Genomic DNA, 20,767 nt, shown 5'->3' on the forward strand with positions numbered 1-20,767 from the left:
TGGAAACTGACTTCCGACAAGCTTCTTCCGCTAACTTGTTTCGCTAAGCTTACCCCCTCATTCCCGCATTGTTTCTCGATCTATGACCTCCGCGAAACTTTGATTCGCTCATCGACAAGACTCGGAAACGATACATCGACAAACCCAATAGCGACTTGCGAAGCCGTGATCGATTCGACGATTACATTGTGCTCCGACCTTTATTTGGACCGCGTGCAATAGCCCTGCAAACTGTGATCCGTATCGATGCGAGTCCCTTGTTTTCAAACTGAAAACCCCATGATCGAGAAAATGCGCTAAGAGTCCTTTTGACTATCAGCAATACATCTTAATCGCGAGACAATCCGTCAAAGCTTCTTGATAGTGGAAACCCACGATCTCGTCCCCTTTCCTTCCGAGGGCTGTGTTGCCGGCCGATGTCCTGAAGGGGGTAATGTTCGAGAGCCGTTTAAGTGGCCCCGACTTCAAAGAGAAAAAGGTGGAATCGGGAAGAGAGAATATCTCGCGCACGAATCTGACTCAACGAGTTAACGTAATCGAACGACCGAAAGAGCTACTTGTAACTTCGTGTGTCGCGTTTTATCATGGACCCTCGAACTGGGACAGAGAAAACGAGACTCGGGGAAAGAGAAAGAGAGAAAACGGATACCCGGTGTTCAGCCGGTGGTTGCCGAACAGCGAAAGAGAAAATGAGAAGGGAAGCGTACACGAGTCTGTCAGTCGGAAGCACACCAATGCTACTTCCCACACCTTTCGTTTTCTCTTGTAGCTAGCAGGAAATTACCCACAGAGTAACTTTTGATTCGACTCCCATGGCAAACACAGTTTGCATGATCTCAACGATCGCCGCTTTTTTCGTTGTTTTTTTTGTCTTTTCCTCGCTATTTTTTCGTCAGTGGCCGCGTTTACACGTCGTGCTTTGGTCGCATTAATCGATCGACCCAGTTACGAGTGAATAATCCCTGTACCGTACAGCAAAAACGCCTAATTTATTAGCGAATTTCCTCCAGTGATTACTTGTGCGCTTCCTCGGAGAGCTTTGAATTCTTTTAGAGTATTTTCCTCGAATGTAATTAGGCGATTGTTCCTATTTCCCTCTCCCAAAGTAATTTTGTGAAATCGCCGACAAGCGATTCTTAAAAGTGCTAGGAACGATACGAAAATACATCGTAGACGAGAACATAGCATTGCAACGTACGTGGAACTGTTGACACGCTATATCAAGGGTGACGCATCGAGCCGATACGTCGATACTAATTATTTGCAGATAAAACTCATTACTCAGTCGTGATTAATGACGGATTAAAGAGCCGGTCGTGGTATTTCGCTGTCTCGATGGACGCACCAGGCGTACGGTGGAAATGATCGAAGTATCGAAGGAATCATTTGTTGTCGCTGGACGAAAAATTATCGCTCAACAAGTTCGCTTGTGGATCACCGGGTGATCCTTCTCAATTAATGATAGACGATACGATTGAGTGAAAAAGGTATTGCGAGTTGTTTTAAACGGCCTGCTAAAGAGATACAGAGTGTTGGAATATTGGAAAATCTGTGACTATCGCTTAAAATGGAATTCAAATAACAGTTTAGATCATTATTGTTCTGATTAATATTACAACCGTGACGCGCGAAGGTATTCGAACGCTTACCATACAAAATGTTTATCTTTTATTTTTATTTAGATTATTTATTTTTAATCTTATTTTAGACTATTATTACGATGAAACTCGAAGCAATATTATTTAAACTCATCGCGTGTACTTTTGCAAATATGTTCTATGCGTTATACCATACTATACGTGACGAGGTGCATATTACGCTTAAACAACAATCGGTCAGTTTCGCCTGTAACACAGCTACGGGACTGGCGCACGGAAGAGTAATACCTTGTGTCCCGTAATCCCGGAACAAACCGGGGCAATAATTTTAAATCAAACGCGAGAACCGCGGGAATAATTTATCGCTGGTTGGTGCCGCTGCGGCGTACGCTAATCAGACCCTATCTTTCTCTTTTCCACTTTGGTGGTAGAGTGCTGTGCCCGCACGTGCACGGCAAGCCGGACGTTTTAAAACGTTCGGCGCAAATTTCATTAACGCGGCCCACATTCCTTGCTCCATAAAAATTACTGACGCTCGCCGTAATAAACTAATTTGCACGGGTGTACGTGTAATTACGTATTCCTAGTCGTTGCGAGAATTTCTTGACCAGCGCGATTACATTTCAACGCCTTTCTTGCCGTGAAGAATAGAGCAGGGTCGATTCTTCGGTCGACGAGTTCCATTTAATTAGAATTATCAATTGCTGGCGAAGATTTACCGACGATAATTGGCAGTGTTGATTAATAAACAGGGAAGCTGGGATTAATTACGTTTATGCAAATCTCAACAAAGAAAGCTACTACGATATTTGAATGGTTGTATAGTGAGTAATTAAAGTTACTTTAAAACATACGATGAAAGCAATGTCGATCGAAGATCATTTAGTATCGTTTGAAAGTCAGTCGGAGTGAGTCGAGAATTAGCCAAGTTCACGCGAAGATCAGTAAAGATCGTTTGATAATTACGTCAAAGACAGTTTGAATCACTCAAAGATTATATCGAACTTGTTCAAAGTTACTTAGAACTTTTTATTTGCGATATTGTACTGTTTCTATATGAGAGGTTCAAAGGTCATAGAAATTTTCAAGATAGTTCAATATATACACGTCCGCTTTCACGGAAAAGGATACGTAACGTTACCAAGGTACATCGCGTGAAAGGAAAAATAATGGCAAAGCTGAAGAACGTCTAGAGGGCCTATAAACCCGTTTATCAATTTTCAATCGACCGCTAAAAGGTATAGCGATGGAGTTGGCGAGCCACCCTTCCTTCTCAATGACTGAAACGATGAGGAATCGATGTTCCGATAGAAAAGGAAAGGCTTCCCTCGAAAAGTGCACGATGGACGTCTCGCGTTGGAAAAATATTTCCACGGTAAACTTAATCGGCACGCGTGCTGGACGTTTCGTAGGAGACTGATTCACCTGCACAACCAAAGGAAAGGAGAGTCCCTTGGATAATGCTGGGCGATAAATATTTACCTTGAGCTTACGTCGAAAGTGCGTTGTCTGTGTGTTGTCGATTGTGCGGGGGTGCGCGAAGTCGGCTTGCTAAGATAACCCGCCTCTCGTACTTCGAGGATTGTTGTCGCGAAAGGGTGGCGTGGAAAACCGGGAAAGTCTGGCCCGCGACGCGGTAATTGTTTTCGTAGCTAATTGTTTAAAAGCTTGGCAAACCCGCGAGGAATTACGCGGCGGCAACGACGGAGACAATCCCCGAGTCAATATTGAATTATGAATTTATTAGCTCCCTGTCTCCGGCCTTCTAGTCGATAAGGGATGAGAGAAAGACGGGTCGAAGGTCCTCTTTTCAGCGGCGAGTCCGCTCGAGTGAGATGGGAGGATGGAGATGAAAGGGGCGGGGGAGAACGTGAAGGACTACTTCCTGCATTCTCCACGGGATCCTCATCGCGTGTAGACTGTAATTTTATCGAACCAACACTTGCGACGTTTTCGTCGATTGGTTAAATCGTCCCTTCTTTTTATCGATCTTTCTCGCCCGGATCCTTCTTTTTCTTTTCTCTTCTCTCTCTCTCTCTCTCTCTCTCTCTCTCTCTATTCTTTTCTTCGTCGCCACCTCAATCGTCATTCTTCCATTCTCCTTCCTTCCGCCGATAAGCCCTCCAGTGCTTTCCTTCTTAAGTTCAAAGCCCCCATATCGAGCGATCCTTTCGTATCCAGCTTCGCGGAAACTACCTCTTTCTCCGCTGTTCCTTCCCTGCTGTTGTTTTTCTTTTGCCCTTGGTATGCGCGGCTCATTCGTTTGTCAGCATCGCCGGTAATCTCCGTCCGTGAAGGAATTCGAAATTTCGTTGATTACATGCTCCGTTTCTTCCTGTTTCCGTTTCTAGGAAAGTCGTTTGTCTTTTCCACTTACACGTTTCACCGGATAGAATCTTATCTTCCCGTGAGTTCTGTTCCTCATCGATTTACACGGTAGAGATACTCGACGCATCCCCTGTTTTAGTAGCTGCGATATTCCTTTTTAAATAATTTGCTGTAACTCGTTACGCTATAAATATGTATTCATGGTTAACGCCTGGAAATCTCATTCCATGGCGAAAGAACGGCAGCAATTTTTCCAGTTCGAGAAAAACACGGTTAGAACAGAACCGAAACCGTGGATGTTCGTCGAGCAGGCCAAAGGGGAGGATGGAACGAATCTACATTTTTATTTGCATCGGGCAATTTGCGATTCGATTTAAGCCCTGACGAACGCACCGCGAACTCGGGCTCTCCTACATCACGATTCGCATTTATTCCGTACAAAGTTAATCTATAACATCGATCTATCCGTGTAACGATCTTCGCGAAACTTACGTGTCCAAGCTCTGTCATCGCGATGGTGTTCGATTTTTCATGGGATTCTTTTGGTCCGAACTTCAACGTAATTACTAGCTGAAAAACTTGTCGATTTTCCATGTCGACAGCTCGTTTACATGGTCAGCCTGAATAAGGTATTCGATCGTGATTCGATCGCAGTATCCACGTCGAGTAGAATGGATATCGAATTATGTGTAAACCGCCATGGAACCAGGAATGTCATGCGGCAGCGAAGAGCGAGTGGAATATGATGGGTGGAAGGAGCAACGAGGATAGTATCGTTGCTTGATGAGAAAGAGGGAGACAGCCGAGCGAAGATAGAGTGAAGGATGAAGACAAACCGTGACGGATGGACGGCTGGAGGTTCCCGTGCCATTATGTAAATTTCATTAGAGCTTTTGTGCGGAGCTAGCTCTCGTGGCCTGGAGTGTCTCGAGTCGCGTTATTAGCTCCGAGACTTTTTTCCTCGGCCGGTTTACCAGTCATCCCCGTTACGCGTTGCCAAGACGTAGCTAAAGTCTGGAACTAACTCTTCGATCGACGAGCCTCGATGCATCATGAGAAAGAAGCATCGAGTTTTTCAGGCTAAAAGACACGCGATTAGCCAAAGAAGTCGCTTAATGAAGAGTTGCACGGTTTAGGGAGCTAAGACCTCGTTTTCGGCGCCTCGTGCTTCTCTAATGATTCGCCTGAAAATCGATTACAGGAGGGAAATATTTTTCGTTCGTTTTACAGGAACTAACCCTTTACATTACTTATAGCTAATTCATAGTATCTCAGGATAAATTACCATCTTCGAGTTTTCCTCTCATCTATCAATCGTTTATATTTACGGAATTATTATTAAATAACACTCTCTGCTTCTGATTTGAAAGGATAGAGAACGGGGTGTCATGGCGATTTATTTATTCCAACTGAGATATTGAGTTTTTAACGAGATTCCAGTGCGTCTGAAAACTTCACTACGAAATGGCAGCGGATGTTTCAGTGCACGCCCGAGGCGCATGATATCCTAGTGCCGGCCACTGAAATGCGAAGACTGCCACCATCGAGATTAGGTATATGACGGCAGGAAAATCTAGGTGCGAGCTTTCCTTTTCTCGTTTCCCCTGCGGGGCTCGGCATAGCAGTAAACTGACTAGAATCTTTGTCCGCCATCCCGTGGGATAAGACTCCGTGGTAAAGGCAGAGCGCGGCCTTGTGTTGACCTCGCAAATACCGATTCTCTCGTGGGATCGGCTTGTCAGGCTTATGGTTTTGCGGACGTATCGACTGGCCAAAGGTGTCTGCCGATAATAAATGCGTTATCCGCCACCGTTGAATCCCATAAAATTTTGTTAGCTCGATATTCCATGTCGATGATTTAGAGCTTTGTTCGAAAAAGGTCCAGCCATTTTGAATATCTTGGGAGCAGGTTTTGCGACCGTTATGTGACTTTGCAATTATTTAAACACACGTCACTATATATTTGCGAATAGTCATTCTCCTGTGAAATTGTCCAATTGGCAGTAAACTGTTATCGAATGAACTTACGTAAAATCTGGCAAAGTTTGATAAAGTATTGCACCAATCTATCGATCTGGCAATTTAAATTACCGTGTTTCACAATCCTCCTAAAATCCAAATTTGGTTCTCCGCGATGTACAAAGCTAAAATGGTGTTTTGAAGAACGACTTCGCAAATTAGTTTAAAGAATATACGAACGTTATGACAAATATAAAAGTCCACTTATCCTGTGTACGTTATCCTTTCTTCCATCTCAAGTATCTTAGTGTTCCTGGTTATTCGTGTCTACAGCAATTTAATAAACGATTCGAACGCAATGAAACGTACGATGATTTTCTCACAGTTGAGTTTTGTGGCGTACAGCGAGGGAATGCACTCGGATGGAGAGACGCTCTCCCAAAGTGGTGCTTAATATTTTCCCATTGGTTGAAAGTTTACTAACATCGTTAGCGCTCGGATGCCAGCTGCAGGCTCGCGATATTTCAAGGCAGAATCATACATTTTGCGCCGTCGTGCGCGAAGTTCGGCGGTGCCCCTGGTGGAATAAGGTCCACGACGACCACCGGCGTGTATGAATAAATTCATGGTAGAGGAGTTGGCTGGCAGGCCGCGGCCGGGACAGGGGAACACCAGGAGAACGCTGGACTAATCCAAAACAATGGAATGCGCCGACTAGGTTAAGCGAATTAATCTTTCACGTTGCCGTATGCACAATAGGCCAACGACGTTACATGATAATTACGCGTGGGATTCGGTATTGTGTATAATTTCGAACGCTCAGAATATTTCGGAAAACACGTCCGCAAGTACGACCGTGAATCCTTCTTCGAGTTGGCTGGCAACTAATATTTTCTTCCGATTTGATAGTCGAAATGTTCGACTAAGAAAGGCAGCTTTCACTAGCGTTAAATGGAAGTAGCATTCAAACTCAGAAAGACAGTATGAATATTTCGAATGTTATTTCGCGCGTTGATTTTTTCGAATTTAGAAGCAAAAAGTGTCGGTTGTTGTTCAGAATTAAATTGGTTGCCTTCTCCTTCCACTTCGCGGGATTTTATTCTCCTCATCGAAACGATGTAACTGGAAATTGTTTGGAATGTACTTGTTTATTTCACGGTGTTGCAAACGTTAGAGATTGTTTTGTTTCACTTTATTTTGTTCTTGTTTCGTTTTCGTTCCTGTTTACCAACTTATACGAAATTATTTTACACGGAAGCTTTCGTAGACGAGGAGGCGGGGTACAGGGGTATCTGTAGCTCTAATTGTTTCGAAACAGACTACTCGAGAACGCGAGATACTCTTTAATTGCGTACGTCGGTACCAGGTAACCATAGTGAATACCTAGCCCTCCGTACTTAGGGAAGTCCGCCCTTGAAGCCCTTTTTAACACTTTTGCGATTTCCAACGTATTGAAACACGAAGTAGCGTGGCTGCTGATTATCGATAGTTTCCTCTCTCATATTTTCCGTCCTCTATCATCGAAGACACTTTAATTATGTGCGGTCCGCCGGGATGAAACCCCTGCGTTTCCTTACTTTAGACGCTGACGTAAAAGGGAACATTTTTCCTAGCTTTCGTAACAGGAAACCTATCGTATATATTCAAGAACCGGCATTAAGTTAGCATAGAAAAAAAAAGACGATTTCGGAGGCAATCTACTTTAATCCGATTAAAAATATTTCATAATCATAAGAAGACGATTCCCTAAATAATTATCGACAATATAGCGATACGTTTTAAATTATCTAAAAATCGTATGGAGTATTTGTTAGACAGTGCAGTAGTAGTAATCTTCTCTACAATGCTAAATTTGATAATTATATATTTATTAGTGTCACGGTTAGAAGTACGAGAGTATTAGTAACCGAAGCGAGCCAAATCATTAATTAGCAAATTACCAGATAAATTAATTCAACCGTCGAAATTGTCGAATCTGTAAGTTGTTACTGACATAACGAGTCATCGGACGTTTATATATCATGAGCAACGTGATCCAAAATCATACGGTTCTCCAAGATACGAGCTCCTATGTTATTTTCAAGGGAACGAAGACGCCTTATAAACCATACAACGGAATCGAAATAACTTTCCCCCGGCAAAAGTCACAGGGCACGACGATAAGATGTAATAAAGTTTATACTGGAAGCTGCAATTCCGACGGAAGTAATACGGCTAAAAGCACGCTGAGCACACCATATCGCTGTAAACTCTACACGAGGGAGCTCTGAAGATGAAAGAGGATCTTAACCATCGGTAACAACAAGCTCAAGCGTACACACGTCGCTCTGTACGAACGTTCTTGCGATAGTATGTTCTGCCCTGCTGAACCGGGCGAACGTTTGCAATTTACCGCGAAATGGGATACAACGGGTAGAGAACGATTACGCTGCCACGGGGAAAAAATACGAAAATTCGGTTAGACATCTCGCAAACTCGTATTCGTATCCCGTGTTTATTGCTGCATCCGAATTTGATATTTGCTTCTTGTATACATTCACATCACGATACGTCCAGGTTTCGGAGAAATTGATCGTACAGATTGGTTTTGTTTGGGACACCGATATTTTTATGATATTCGGTACGTAGATATCGAATAATGGAATTGAATTGGTTGTATCGATAAGTTGGGTCGACGTACGAAAGCAAAAAGTTGATCAAATTAAAGTCGTTGCCTTCTTTAATGTTTCATTGAAAAATTTATATTCCAAAATGTTAATGTTTATGTCAAATTCTAATATCTTTTACCATTGTAGATATCTTACAAAATCTAAAAATATTCTGAAATACTTACCAACATGTACCAAAATTTTTGAAATCGTTTTCAGTAGAAATAGAAATTTGCAAACATTTCAGGACGTGAAATTTCGTTTGTGCTGTCAACTACCTAAAAAGTCGGTTTGACGTCGATCCTTTAATTAAGGCACCTGCACGGAGTATCTTATCGACGACATCGCGACAGAATTTGCTTCGCCGATCGTGCGAGCTGATTTTGATGACCCTTGCTGGCTTGCACCGCTCCAATTTCCGCCCCAGAGGGATACAAGGTGCAGGGTTATCGCTACGTTTAAATGCTTGTCGCGGTCTTTCGTCGCGTGCTCTCCTCGCTATGTGACAAGCTACCTCGAACGAAACTCAAAGTGGACCATCCTTATCTCAGCTGGGAATCGCGTCATTTAGAGCACATCGATCCCGAGGCTGCCTTCTAACGGACGCGAGGACACGAAACCGGTAGAGGATGGCCGAGCTTTGTGACTAGCATCCTTCTGATACCAAGTAGAAACCAAGAGCTAACATTCAGTCTCCTTGCTTTTGTTTAGGATTCGACCGTTTGATGAAATCTCGTCAAGAAGTTCAAATTTATTTCTTCCTTCATTTCCTTCAGTTCTGTTAAATCTCTTTAATAAATTATTAAAGGGTAAAATATTCCTAGAGCATTTTATAGAATTTTATAAGCTTTTACGTATACAAATTTCGAAGGGATAGCAATAAATCTCCTTGTCTTGCTTCGTGTGCTTTTATTGTTCGAAAAGGGGACCAAATAGAATATTATATTCGTGTTTCAACGTTTTATTCGTCAAAGATACCTTAAATCTAACGTTGCAAGGCTCGCCGCATTATCATTTTACGTAATACCCCTTGTGAACACGTGCAATCGGTTGAATTCGTGGCGCGGCAATTGGAAGCGACAAATCGATCGTTGTCCCATTAAAATGAACGGGCACGCAAGAAACGTTAAATTCAATTTCCGTCGGAAAAAGTGGTATTTGCCGGGATCGGCGATCCAATACTCTTCGAATAAATAATACCGCACGCGTGTCACGAGCGTTTCCGCGCTTTTACCAGTAGTCGGAAATATTATTCGGTGACAGCTGCTTTTATGGCGATAATTACGTTTCGCCATACCATAAAAATGTGTTCTACGTAATAAAAACAAAACGGACAATCTCCTCGCAATAAGACGGGTAAATAAAGATTCACGTAATCGTTATAAGAGTGATTTTCATTTCGAACGTCATCGAGTACATTTTCTCGATCTTCGTTCGCAATTTTCTTCGTATCGAGCAGTTCATTTTTCTCTGGAATCGAATTAAGCCAAGCCTGTCTTTTGCTCGCGTCCAACCTGTACGCCGGCACTGCAAAAACGAATCGATTGAATTTCAAATCGCGCCGAGTCTGTGTTGCCACGCTCTGTGCTGCACGCTTGATCTGATATTAAAAAATGGCCCTGGTTTTACTCGAATGTAGATCATCGAGCAATAATTGTTCGAGCCTCGTACGATGACGAAGTCAACCGAGAGAACGACCGACCTATTCGCCTGAACAAACTGATGTACTATATCGTGCGTGAGCAATGGTAAAATTTGCGTGGATATTTACGCTGTCTCGTTGATCAAGCTCGTTCTTGAGTAAGTGAATAACTAACGAGTTACCGTCAGTATTCGGTGTTGGAAAATAAAAACGCGAAACACGAATGAACAATTCAAAAAACAAGGAAATCAAAAAAAGAAGGTATTTTAAACAAGCATATAAATCGCATGGACAATAATAAAAAGGAGAAAAAAAGCATGGTGGATAAATACAGAGCGGTATGGTCTGGCGATAAAAATTGTTAAACGAAACAAGTGGATATGTTTCATGGTTAGTCGTTAACAAATTCCGTGGGATTGTTAAACGTTCGATCCATGTACCCCATGAATACGCCAACTTTTTTTCGATGAAGTATTTAAAATGCAACAAATACGGTCGGCGATCCTTTCTTCCTGTACAATGGCCCATTGTGTTTTTATTATGGCGTAGTTTGTACGTTGCAATGTGGTATCAATATTTTATACTCGTAGTGAAAAAACTAAAACTGTGATATGAAATTTTGCGAGGAGGATTTCGATTAGAACAGCCTATCGTTCGAAACGGCGCAATATGAAAATCTGAACGCGAAATTACGTTTAACTTTGATATTTGGTTCTTCGAATTTTCCCTAAAAGTTGATACGCTGCAAATGGAAATTTTAGAAAGTAATGATAAAAATCAACTGAAATCGCGCGAAATCTTTAAGAGCGGTGTTCTTGATTCCTATCGGTATCCTCGTTCGTTTTTTCACCGTTGAAGGAAGTCGGAGGACGAGGAGGAAGGCAGTTTTCTCTCTTCGGGGCAAACGTTCTAGCTAATGCGGCAATGAATTCGTATTTGTCCAGGACGTTGGTGTCTGGAAGTGAAACGAAAGAATAAAAAAGTGAAGCAGGAGAAAGGATGGTAGCCGGAGAAATTCGCGTGTAAACGAGGCGTGTATTCTAACTCGTTTAATTTTATCGGGTGGAGAGCGAAAGCTCGTCCTCGTCAACGAATATTTCCAAGCGTATATATTGTTGCGTCACGATGAATTTTAATTTTCATTCAATTGCTTTAACAAAATTTAAAAAAAAAATTAATTTTTACATCTCTCTCATATACACGCACAAAAATTATGAAACACGTTATTTGCTGATGCATCTACTTGAATTTCCAGTTTCTCGCATTTGTTGAGTTTTATTCAACGATATTACAATTTAATATAATATTTCTTGCAATTAAATAGTTTATTACGTATCGATATGAATATAAAGTTTTGTAATACAAATCTCTTTACCTTTTTGTTACACGCGAGGCTTCTCGCGTAGGAAACACTTATCACAACGAATTTCTCGCGAGTCGTCAAACCGGTTGCAATGTTTGCAGACGACATGCTTACGGTATTACCAGCATGATAGTCGAAACGAGATAAATCGTTCCGAGATAAATTGCATTACAAATTCGTTAGAGGCTTTCTTGTTGGTTTCTCGTAGCTGTATTTAAATAATCGAAATTTTTATTTTGTTTCAGGTAAGTACCTGCTGCACGTATCCCAACATTCCATTGATCTGAAAGAAGACCGAAAGTGTACATTCCAGAGAACGTAACTCTTTTCACGGTAAGATCCACTCATCCAATAATATTTATAAAGACTGCTAATAAAGATTAGCGATAGATACGAAGATGTCGAAACTCATAATTTATAATGACAATCGTTTCGCTGGAATCGAACAAAGTACAAATGAACTGAACTTTTATCTCGATTAAGTTATTAGACGACAAAGCACCGCGATATCTCGGAAGCACTCCCGAGGGGAGCAGATTTTTCTTCGAATTTCGCGCGTTTCGACCTGTTCACTGCAGGCCACCGGCAGACACATTAATTTCACCTTCTTCCTCGTTACCTCGTTCTGATCCAGCAGCCCCCGTCGGCCGCTCGAGTGCTCGGGGACCAACGAAATTTATACGGAAATAAAGCGTCGAATAAATTGCGCACTTAATTGTGATTCTAAAGCTCTGACCCCCGGTCATGGCCCACGTGTGATACATTTTTAATACTACTCGGCATTAATCTCGCATTAGCCTGTTACATATATAGATAAAAAAAAGGGAGCGACTCTTTGCTTCTTAGATGCGGAATTATGCGACGCGTAACGATCCTGTGCTCAACAATTTATTTTACCTTTGTGTTTCATATCTTATCGAAAAGATCTTATAGAAAACTGGGAACTCAGATCTCTGATTATATAACGAGAAACTAAAAATATTTACCGTCGCTACTAAGAATATTTGCATGTACAATTCATTTATCTCTTTATGCTACCAAATGGTACGAAATTTAGTATACTTGAACCTAATTAATTAGGAATTATTATTAAGAACTATTGATTAAGATAAAGAAGAAAGTTCGTATCGTTTCTAGCTTTATCTCTATTGATTACAACAGTACGAACTTACGTTTGTTATCCCCGATACGTAAATTCCATGATAAATACAGTAATGTGTAATTATTTTTTGCGGCTACGCAAGATTTGATCTTTTATACCCTTTTTAAATAATTGAATTAACAATAATTCAAAGTAAACTTCCGGGAGGTTCTCTCGATACAGGAGCCTGACCAATTCTTAAGCGAGACGGTTTGTATTTGAAACATGGGGAAAGGGAGAAATGCAACTGGTCTGGTCTGGTGCGATACGATATTCGATAATTTTTTAACGCTCCGAATCGAGCATCGAATCGGTAATCACGGTGTTGGCTTGTACGCTAATTACAATTCCGACACGGATTCGGACACCACGGCGAGGTCCGGCCACGCTTCGTCGAACTTTATTAAATGTCCCCGCTTTCACGACTCTGCGAGGCCCGTGTTTTTTTTAATTCGCCACCCACGCTCGAGCTTTAATCTCCGTTTTCGATCGGATGTGTACGCGTAAATTATTGACGGTCGGAATCGTGCGCCGTACGCCGCGCTGCTGAGAGGAACTCCACTGTAAATTCTCTCAGTGTTCCTTGCTTTCTCTATAAATGCCCTCGTTAAGGTTCCTTTGTTTCACGGCCGGACAATGAGAACGGAAATTCCGCTTTCTAATTAACATTTTGGTGGTCGGTATTTATTGGACAATTTGCAAAACGCACGAGCCAAGACGATCGTGGAAAGGTGATGTTCTATAGGAGATAAAAATACGAAGCTGGAATTTTACCATAAGACAATTCTTACGAGTGGGAATATTTTTCCGTGAAACGTCGATATATGACGCATCTGGTGTGTCGTTGGCTATTTTGGAGAGATATTGAACGATACATCTCGTGTGTCATCGGTTTCGAATGGGTTAACACTTGTACCACTTAACACATTTACCGTCGTGTCAATCATCGCTGACCGAGACAAAAATTTCTCTGCACACTGCGTGTCACTTCATCAACAACACGAGTATGTGTAAATACTAACAACGCGAAATTATTCATTATTTAATTATAATTTCTCAAATAACGGCAGAAAAATATAATGAACCGGGCATAATAAAGTGAAATTAATTATATATGTTTCACTGTCTACTTTAATAATTCAATCGGTGGAGAGAAAGGACAACCAAAGTGGACTCCACAGAGAGCGTATTAAGTACCGAAGAACACACAAAACTCGTCGTTCCTGTTTCGAACATGCTAAACGAATGAATAATTCAAATATGCAGGAGAAAATCGGTAAAAGCAGCTCGCGAGTAGTCGCAGCAGATTGTCAGAAAGAGAAACGAATCTCCGGATGATCGCTCATAATGTGACATGTCGCGACAGAGTAGTTTGACTGCCAAGTCGATTGGGTCGCGCTAACACCATATGGGAGGTGCCTCGAGCACGAGTGTACAACTTGGTATAAGTGCGATACGGAGGTAAGGAAAGAGGATATAAGCCTATGGCAAAGAAGAAGCATTACGAGCGCGGATAAATATGTATGCTTGCACGGGGTAGGGATGGAATAGGGGCGGGGGGTGAAAGGGACGGCCCGCCAGCAGATAAAGGGCGACCGAGAAGTAAGAATTCGATTATCTTGGCGGATGCTCGAACTTCTCTCGGATTTCCTGGCGCGGATAATGGAGCACTCTTTGAAGGAAGCTTTCGCGCGCGCGGATGAGATACCCCTCTCTTGTTTTCCTCTCTTCCACTCTCCCTTTTCTTCCTTGGCTCGATGTTGGCTGGCTTTCCGCGTGTACGCGTCGTCCGCCTCTCTACCCTGGGTTGTCGAGCGAGAATTCAAAGCCTCCTGTGGACGAACAAAGAGAGAGAGAAAGAGAGAGAAAGAGATAATCGAGAACGAAGAACGAAGAACGGGAAAACGCAGAGCGGTCACGAGCACAAGACAGAGTACCGCTGGCGAAAGGGACGAACAATACCGGGTATTTCGGTGGACCAGCCAACGCCGAGGGAACGAGACGGCCACGCTACTAAACACCGGATAAAGAGACCGAAATTTCAAGGTGGAACGACTGACAGTTACGTGCTACCTATTGACGTTCGACTTTTTCCGACCGGTTTTAAGTTGGGTCGTGTTCAGCCCGGGATCGTAGCTTTTAAACGTTTTATAAGTTAGTTTGATACTTTTGAAGAAACAAGAGGAAATTGTTCGTGATAATCTGAAAAGGCGTGATTAATTTTTTCTACGTAATAGGTAGCATTGTTCGAAACGCAGATTAGATAGATTTGAAAAGTTCCTTTAATATTGTACGATATGATATCTTTTGCCCAAACATGTATATCGTTCATTTTTTGGTCGGAGATCTCTTGAAAGAGAAATCATCATCGTTGACATTTCAATTTAAGGATAATTCACGCAAGATAATCGGTGATTTCATACACGTCCATTAACTGATTTGTTTCTCGGTTTTTCGCGGTTGTTTCTTGTAGAAATGTTTCTTCCTGGGGATCGGTACGCATACGAGAGCAGAGAAGGCTGGTTTTTCGTTACGGCCCGGTGAGCCTCGCGGAGTCCACGACAAGGCTCATCCATCATTTCGTGGCTTTTTGTCAGCGTTCGGCAGACTGATGGAGGAAGTCTTAATCCATATCTGGTGAGAGGGGGGTATCATCATTCGTTGAGAGATGTTTTGCGGCGAACGGTGTCTCCGGCTTTTTCTCTTCGGGCTGCATTTTCGGGTTGGCTTCGATGTCCGTGTTAGGCACAGGAGCGCGAGCATAATAGAGCCCTGGTAGGCGATTAATTAATCTCGCTCGGACGAGAGAGAAACGGTGATAGAGAAAGAGAAAAACACGCGGAACAGGGGATATAATTAATGGAGGAAACTTGGTTTTGTCGTAATTAAACGAGCAAAAAGTAGCCTCGATTAATCTCGATGGAAAGCTCTGTCGATTTTCGTATCATTCTTACTATCACTGCTGCTTATATCACCGAAAGAATTCGTCCTTCTTTTCTCTTCTTTTTTTTTTTTTTTTTTTTTTTTTTTTCTAAATGGAAAACACAGCGCAATTACTCAAGAGCAACATCGTCGTATCTACCGAAGACGCGTGACCTCCCACGGGCGCCAAGCACCCTTGCTCTCCCTCGAATTTACTCGTACATTAATTACGGCCAGGCTGGAAGGCAGGCGTAATAACGAGCACTGGGTGCAGCTAAATTCAGGCACAGGTAGCCAGATGAATAGAAAGGTAGACGGCTTGGCTCAGACAGTCTCTCCTCCTCGCTCTCGTCTCTTCGCCCATTTCTCGCGTGCATGTTCACCTACACGCACGTATGAGATTCGACAACAGGGTACTGGAATGAGAGAGAAAGAGAGAGCACACGAAAGACCGTACCTGGGTAGCACTATATTGTTGGCTTAGCTGCTCGTGGAAAATTGGGTGGGCAAAGCTTTGACAGGTTGTTTGGTAAACAGGGGCCACGTTAGCGTGTAAACCGTATGGGCAGTGGCCCATTCCTACTTGTGATTTACCAATGCCCGTTTTCGGTTCTCGTTGCGATAGAAAATAACTCATTACACGAAATCTGCACGTGTGCTGCTTGGCAACCGTGATTTTATCTTCGCGAAATGTGAGAAATGATATTGGATTTCTTCATAATGCTTAATAACCTAAGGGAGAAACCGAACGATAATTTTCGATTTGTAATTTCGAACAGCAAAAACGATTTGTCTGACTATGAATGCTTGCTTGAATCTTCCTTGAAATAAAATTTATATCATTACGATCTAAGGTTTCTTCCTAAATTACTATTACAGTTTGATATTGCTTTCAAGTAATTCGCAATTGCATATTCAAACGATCTCGGCTCGATATCGCAACCTATCTCGACTGACTAATTTCTCGGTAATCAAATTAGCACTAATTCGATGTACCCATGATTCTCTGGGCCAGCAAGAAAATAAACAGACACCACTACATTTCCTGACAGACGATCGAGCGCATCTCGGGAAACTCCGAAACGGAGAGTTTCGCTCGGAGGAGCTGATTCCGCCGCGACTAATTTAACTTTCGCGACCGCGAAATAACAGTTTATCGGGTTCGCGTGGAGCGTTGCCAACCCGGTAGAAAGTAATTCGCGATATTTGCAAGTTCGCACCTCGTTACGGCGATGTTAGCCGCGGTGCTTCCTCGATTATGGGGAAGCTGTATAAACTGGAGGAGCAACGAATTTTCGGTCCAATTTTTATTCCTGGCTTGTAGCAATGTACCTATATATTTGAGCGTGTAAGCGTGAACGTTATCACGATGTGTATATGTATACAGACACGGTTCCTGAACGTCGAGTTCCCAGATTTTCCTGCACCTAAGCACGAAAGAAACTCTTGGAACAATGAAATCGTCGACAGGGAAATCGAGAAATTGTCGAAGACTATGTTTATGAACCGCGAAGAAATAAAACTATTGGAGTAGCATGAAAATGCATTGCTACGTTTATGAATGAAATGAAAGAGACACGTTAAATGTTTACGATATGATATTATTTATTAATAGGCTGTGGTTATTTATGCATTTGGAAGAAGTATCGTGTAAAAATGTACAGAATGCGATATAATATACAAATATCTGAAGTTTTATATCCTAAAGAAACAAGTTTCTATCTTGTTAGTTACGTTCATAAAAATTTAAATTTATAGAAATATTGGCAATCTACGAACGGAATTCGTTTTTTAATTTAATGAAAGTTAATCGTAATAATTTAATTTGTCGTATCGTTCAAAATTCTGTGAAATCGAGAAGGAATATATAAAAGGAATCGACGATTCGTGCAATTTCTAATAATTTGTTTTATATTCTATGAATTTCGAAACTATTCTCGATTCAATCACCCCGGCGTGCAGTTATACGCGACACAGTTATCGATAAATTACGAATATATCGTTGACAAACGGTAGTAGTATCTCTGCTGTGATCCTTCGAACCTTATTGTCAACGCGGACAATGGCCGTGGCGCTCTATCAGCTCGCATTTCAATCACATTGTCGATCGAGATTTAAATCCAGGTTTAAGTGATGCCAGGCCACTCTCTATTCGTTCATTCCTACCTATCCCATATCTCATATCTCGTATCTGATAGAGGCAGATTGATTCGTCAATGTCCTCGGAAATGAGGATTCACCGTGGAGAAACTGAAACATCTCCGATGTTTTATTTCTATATTAAAATATCTTGTTCTTTTATACGCTCCAAATTTCCAAGAAATATTCACATCCATGGACAGTTCGCGTATATTCGTTTATATAATGTTCTATCCACTTCTCTGGTCAAACTATAGGAATTCTAAGATTATAGGAATTCGTTTCTTTGCTATAATTTTCTATTTTAGACAAAATTATTCCCATTATATGTTTTGCAATTCTGTTGCAAAATTTCCATACCAAGTCTTCCAATTTAAATCTCTATTTTAGAAGATACATAACTCGTCAAACCAATGTTCAACAATTTCCCGTGGACTTAATTAAATTTCTATCAAGTCTACAATTGGAACTAAAACGGACATTCGAAAAATTCAACTCGTAGAGATTCTCTTATGAAACGAAGTACGAAGCTTCGCGAGCCAATGTCGTTCGGTGGTAACAAACGGAAGTCACGATCGTATGAAACGATAAACCGCTGAAAGCGCGACGGACTCGCGTTGATAAAACCTAATGCAAATCAATCGCCTGCCTCGAGATTCTAGTTGCGCCGGTCGAAATCAAAGTTCAATTAACTTTTCCGCGCGAACAATCGGCGGCTGATGAAGCAACGGGGCGCGAGTATCGCGAATCGCAATCCCGGCAGAAACGCGTCGTGCCAGGAGGTGGCGGTGTGTGCGCCCCGTGTGTGATACAACCCCTGCTGCTTCTCGTGGATGTGACGTACACATCTACATTTTTCCTTTTTTAGTCTTCTCTTTTTTTCTTTTTTTTTTTTTTTTTTTTTTTGCTTCAACCCCAACCCAGGAACGAGCTGCGGTGGCTACAAAAAACACTCGTTTGTTTTTAGCCGTCTGCGGCCCGTGCATAGCGAAACTCCGCTATCTCGCACTGTAATACGCAACTCCACCGCTTGATTAGTTTCCTTTTCGTCGAAGGAATTTTATCGCTTTTTCATACTTGTCTTCTAAAGTTACTCGAGGTGCTCAATTATCTTATGTTAATGCAAACCATTTGTTACCGACCGTTTAACTACTGTCGATTTATATTTCCGTGTTCGATATCAATTAAACGTCATGTTGTTAAAGTAGAGCCCTTGTGGAAGGCGATTGCATTTACTCGAATATTTCTAAAACAACTAGAGTTAATACCTATTTCTGTGTTTTATTCGACGATTAAAGTAAACGACGATCCTCTCTTAGTAATTAAAATCTTGTGTACATTGCCTATGCTTGGTAATTCTCAGTGGAATGAAACAGTAGGCAAGAGGTGCTTTAAATTTTCGCCAGCGAAAGAGACGAGCGGTTCCTTGGCTGGATCGGTGGAATTTTCCTTTTTCCTGTTTATCTTGGCCGTTTTGTTTGGCCCAGCGTTTCCAGGATAAAAGTAAAAGTTACAACAAAAGGCCACTTCCTTCCATGGTGGCGCGTACGATGCTCGGGCAGCAACTAAGAGCGAGAAGAGGGGGGCGGTAGCGCGAATGCTTAACGCTTGTTCTTTTGTCACGGTGCACGGTGACAAATACTCCGACGTAAAGTTAAGAGCGGCTCCCGAGTCGACACAAAACGTGGGAGAAGGAAGTAAGGTGTGAACGTTGTTTCGCGGCAATTACGACGCGGTTCTGCTCGTCGGATGAAATTAATTAGAAAGCATCCAGCGACTATCCCGTCGCGTGCCCTTCGACACTTCGCAAGTTTTTCAAGTAGTTTCGCGTAAAGTCTACTAAATTCGTTTTAAATCGTGCACCTGTCACTTTCTCACGTTTCGGCGTTGACTGACGGTATTACATATTACATATATTAAATGAAAATTACGAGAACGTAAATATCTCGAAGTTTGAAGACTTTTCTTTTTTCAGTTAGATGCGGGTGTTGCTTTTTATTTTAACAAGAAACGACGCCGCGAGGCACATTGGTAATTTATTCTACTATACATACATATGCCCGGTATGCCGAGCGTTCACGTCGCTAATACGCGGTTGGATTTCTTGCTAGCACAGTTACGTACGTAGGCGTAGCAGGGAGAAAAATGGAGCAGGGAGGGTTCCGTCATTTTTTAGGCGAAGTGGGTTAAGTGGTACCTTAATTATGACGAAGACTCTGATCCTGTTTCATACATTTTTTCCCCTTTGTCGCGAGAGAACGATTGTTACGATGAATTCAACGACGCGTGGTTTAATACTCGAAAGCTGGTAATTTTAAAATCCAATTACTCGATACTTACGTAACACGTAACGCGTGGCAAGCTGAAACAAATTTCCTCGTAACCTTTAATTATCCTATATCATAGCGTATCGAGCAGAGTTAAAAAGAGTCTCTAAAAGGGTGTGTCAAACGGTTGTTTAATGTTTTAAAGCAGCAAGCCGTACACGTGTACGATCGCAGCGTCACAAGCAGATTCGCCAATTCTATTCTTTCCCCTGTTCGTGTAATCAAATCAAGGCGTCCGACAAGCGGCGGCTTGGAAGAGATTTCCAGCCGGGGGAAAGAAACGGGATCGATCTTCCTTGGGCACGCCAGATGAACTCGAGCTTACGTAAAAAAGCACGTCCCTCTTTTTCGAATGAGCAGGGATAAAGGTCGGTGATATCACGCGAAGGAGAAACAAAGTCGAGGGAACCGTTAGTGGAGGCAAAAAGCGAAGTAGCACTGAAAATAGTCGTTAAACTCGCGTCGTAAATTATGCAACCGCGGTCTTGCTCGTCTTTTCCACCCCAAGATGCTTTTCGCGGTGGCTCTCTTCGTGGAAAACGTGGCTACGTTTACGGACCGTTACGCTGCGATTACGCGCCACTTCGAATGTGAACAATGCGTGCTTCTACGGAGTGGAGAAAGTCGCGATTCGTGCCGGTGGATCACGATGAGCCAACTCCCAGCAATTATCCGTAGTCTCTTTGTGACAATTCGCAAG

The 20,767-nt window shown here is 42.2% G+C and overlaps 1 long non-coding RNA gene across 4 annotated transcripts in view; it reads left to right on the forward strand.

The window, feature by feature from the left end:
- The window catches only part of LOC126918658 (uncharacterized), a 362,464-nt gene that overhangs the window by 151,222 nt on the left and 190,475 nt on the right, over positions 1 to 20,767 (forward strand). Inside the window, exon 3 of one of the 4 annotated variants that reach the window (XR_007711390.1) lies at positions 11,784 to 17,207. The exons of the other annotated variants lie outside the window; for them this stretch is intronic. This is a non-coding gene — a long non-coding RNA (uncharacterized LOC126918658). Of the gene's footprint in view, positions 1 to 11,783; positions 17,208 to 20,767 lie in introns of those variants that run through there. 4 annotated transcript variants of the gene reach the window in all.

The sequence above is a fragment of the Bombus affinis genome, chromosome 7 (assembly GCF_024516045.1).
Source record: "Bombus affinis isolate iyBomAffi1 chromosome 7, iyBomAffi1.2, whole genome shotgun sequence".
Classification (NCBI taxonomy): domain Eukaryota; kingdom Metazoa; phylum Arthropoda; class Insecta; order Hymenoptera; family Apidae; genus Bombus; species Bombus affinis.